The sequence below is a fragment of the Sorex fumeus genome, unplaced genomic scaffold, assembly GCF_029834395.1.
Source record: "Sorex fumeus unplaced genomic scaffold, SorFum_2.1 ptg000146l, whole genome shotgun sequence".
Taxonomy (NCBI): Eukaryota; Metazoa; Chordata; class Mammalia; order Eulipotyphla; family Soricidae; genus Sorex; species Sorex fumeus.
In genome coordinates, this window is record NW_026606203.1 from 2621558 (window position 1) to 2625458 (window position 3901).

Below are 3901 nucleotides of genomic sequence, written 5' to 3' on the forward strand. Positions count from 1 at the left end.
CTTGAGAATGTTAAGCCATCCTTGCATCCCCAAGATAAACCTACTTGGTCATAGAGTGTGACCTTTTGTTAAGTTTCTGATTTCTCTTTGCTGGTATAATCTTGAGGATCTTTGCATCTGTATTTATCAAAGAAATAGGTCTGTAATTTTCTTTTTTGTGGTTTCTCTGTCTGATTTGAATATCAGGGTGATCTTTTCTCATAGAAATTGTTTGGGAGTATTTCTGTTTCTTCAATTTCCTGGAAAATCTTAAAAAATGTTGGCAGTAGGTCCTCTTGAAAGGTTTAAAATACTTCATTAGTGAATCCATTTGGGCCTGGGCTCCTGTTTTTGGGGATACTTTTGATTATCATTTCAATTTCCTTGTAGTGATGGGTTCGAGTTTTCAAAATATTCTTGGTTCAGCCTTGGGAGGTAATTGGAATCCAGTAATTTATCAATTTATTCAAGATTCTCTCATTTCCTGCTTTAAATATTCTCAAAATAATCTCTGATGATCCTATGGATTTTGTAGTTTCTATTATGATGTCCCCCTTTGCATTTCTGATTCGGTTTATTAGGATTCTTTCTCTTTTCTTCTTTGTGAGTCTTGCTAGTAGTTTATTGATCTTATTTATTTTCTCAAAGAACCATGTCTTGCTTTTGTTGGTCTTCTGAATTGTATTTTGGGATTATATCTCATTGATTTCTTCTCCAGGTTTTATTATTTATTTCCTCCTGGCTAGTTTGGACTCCTTTTCTTGGTCATTTTCCAAAATCTTGAGCTGTAAGTTATTTTTGTATGCCCTTTCTTTCTTCCAGTTGAATTCTGGCGGAGCTATAAACTTTCCTCTTAGAACTGCTTTTGCTCTGTCCCACAAGTTCTGGTAGTTCCTCGTTGTCATTTTTTCTGGAATCTTTTTATTTCCTCTTTGATTTCGTCTCTACACCAATGGTTGTTTATTACTTCCCTCAAATAAAATATTTTCTTGCCAAGTTTTTGTCTGTTTGATCTATTGAGAAGTGAGAAAGTACTGTTGAAATCTCCATCTAGCATTGTGTTGCTATCAATGTTTTTCCTTAAGTCTATTAGAAGTTGTTTTTACGTATTTTGCTGATCTGTCATTAGGAGCATATAGATTGAGGAGGGTGAGTTCTTTCTGATGTACAGATCCCATGATCATTAAGAAATGACCTTCACTGTCTCTTATAACCTTTAGCCTGAAGTCCATGTGGTCTGATACTAGTATTGCCACTGCAGCTTTTTGGAGGTGTTCTTTTCTTGAAGAATGATTTTCTAGCCTTTGACTTTGAGCCCATGGTTGCTTTGATTATTCAGATGTGTTTCTTCCAGGCAGCAGAATGTTGGGTTCAGTTTTCTATTTCATCCTGCCATCCTGTGCCTCTGAATTGGTGCATTTAGTCCATTGACATTGAGAGAGATCATTGTGATGGGGATTTTTGCTATCTTTATGTCGAAATTTGGAGTACTTGTGGGGCTTGTCTTAGCTTAAAGTAGCCCTGTTAATTCTTAATGCAACAAAAATATGGAACACTTTACAAGTTGGCCTGTCATCTCTGTGTAAGGATCATGCTAATCTCTATATCATTTCAATTTTAGTATATGTGTTGCCAAACTGAGTATAAGAGCTGATTTTTTCCCCTATTTTTCTCTTCTGATTTCTTTGAGTGTTGTCCTTACTCACTCCTATGGCAGACAGTGATTCCCAATCTAGGAAGGTATTTCAAAGCAGCTTGAAGTGATAAATTTAGAACATTAATGTCCCAGAAGGAAAAGTATGGTTTTTACCATATTATCTTTTACCATACCCAGGGCATCAGTTTTGCAAAATAATCCTTTTGGAAGATGCAGAATCAGTGTTGTTTAATGCTCTTCCCTGAAATCTTCATTAAGAAAATTAAACTGGAGCCTTTTGCTATTCTCACCTCGGTCCCGTGTACATCTCCAGAAAACGGTGGATGACGTTGTCCGCACCTTGACCACCTTGAAAGTAAGTAGGATTTTTCTCCTGAAGGAAGAGGTGAGAAGCATATTGATGATTTCATTCCACTTTATTACAAGTTCAACTTGAAGGGAAGGTGAGACTCATGAGGCTCCTGTAAAGGACAGAAAAAGGGTCTCAATGTAATTTAATGGCCCAGACACATTAACAACACAGATGACTCAAAGTAACCTGTGTGCATCTTTGTGTGTATAGTGAGTTTTATATCTACTCATAGTGATTCTCAGTCATTCCACATGGGCAAAACAGACCTGTAATTAAAAATCTAGTTCTCTGAGCAGAATGAGCTTTCTTAGGTGATTGAACATGTGTGTAATATTTTATTACTAAGCACATACAACTGTTTGAATGATGTGTACTTTGCGATCAAAATTTAAGTCCAAATATCTCTGAAATGGCAGTCTCCTGATGCCGCACCTGGCTTTCCTCACTGGGGCCCCTTGGAGGGGGTGGGTTGAGTTTCCCTCACCACCCCGAGCAGAGACCTGGCAGCTGAAGATCTCTGCAACCAGCCATAGTTATGCTTAAGACCACTCTCACCACACTTGAAGGAGCCTCATGCATGAAGGAACTGGCAGAGGAACCCAGGTGTGCGGGACACGGGGCTGAGATATTCAAGACTGCTCGGACCAAGAATGGGCCTCCTCCATCCAGATCCCCCATCTTCCAGTAGCTAAGTGTTACACCCACGGACTGCCTCTGGAGCCATGTAATCCCATCAATGGCCAAGATCCAGATACTGGATCTTGTTGATAAGATAACAACTCATATTGTCCAGTTCTCTTTCTCGGAGAACATGGCAGGTTACCAAGCGTATCTTGCCTACATGGCAGAGACTGGCAAGTTACCCGTGGTGTGTTCTATATGCCAAAACCCAGTAACAATGAAGTATCTCATTTCCCTGACCGTGAAAAAACCTCCAATGTGGCACTTGCTAAAATCTCAGGGCTAGGACGAATGGAGATGTAACTGGTGCATGATACCAGTATTCCTCCCACCATGCCCCCAAACATGCCTTTGTGGCAGGGCATTCTCTTTTGTTCTCTGGGGCCATGGCATGCCAGAGAGCCACTCGTGGTGGGCAACTCATGGTCTTGGCTGGCAGGACGAATGGGCTGGTTTTACCCCTCACCCCCAATCCCACGAGGCCGTAGTTGCCCTGTCACCCTAGCTCATACCTGGCTGTCCAATAATCTCTGAGGTGGTGGGCATCGTGCCGCCAGGGGGGAGAAAGGCAGAAGCGACAAATACCCTTTCCCACCTGAGGGAGAATGGTGCCGTAGCTTAATGCATAGTTTAGTCACTTTTCTGCCAAAAGCCTCTGGGTTCCGAATTGGATCCACGTGCCTCTGGTGCTGTGGTCGTGCCGGATAGCCTCTTGTGGGGGTCAAATCGTGATCTTGGTGGGGCAGAAAGAATGGCTCTATGGCCTACTTTTGGCATGCATCTCCCACCCAGAGCGGGTCCTCCAAATACCCTTTAGTTGGTGTTCTGGCCTCTATCTGAGCTGCCTTTCCCCCCAGCATGTGATGTCGGCTTCCAAGGCCTGGAGCAAACCTCCTAGTCCTTATCACTCTATTCTTGGGTATTAGTCTCTTATTCTGTTACTTTATATTCCACAGATGAGTACAATCTTTCGATGTCTGTCCATATCTTTCTGACTCATTTCACTTACTATGTTGATCCACTTTATGCAAATTTCATGACTTCTTATTTTCTAACAGCTGCATAGAATCCCACTGTGTAGATGAAACAAAGTGTCATTAACAAGTCATCTGTTCTTGGGCACTAGGGGTTTTTTTCCCCAGATTTTGGCTATTGTGAACAGTGCAGCAATGAACATACAAGTGCATATGTCATTTCGGCTGTACTTTTTTGCCTCTCCAGGCTATATTTCC

At 41.4% G+C, this 3901-nt stretch overlaps 1 pseudogene; it reads right to left on the minus strand.

The window, feature by feature from the left end:
* Nucleotides 1–1520: 1520 nt before the first annotated feature.
* On the minus strand, nt 1521–1617 carry LOC130016137 (uncharacterized; annotated as a pseudogene).
* Between the last annotated feature and the right edge of the window lie 2284 nt (nt 1618–3901).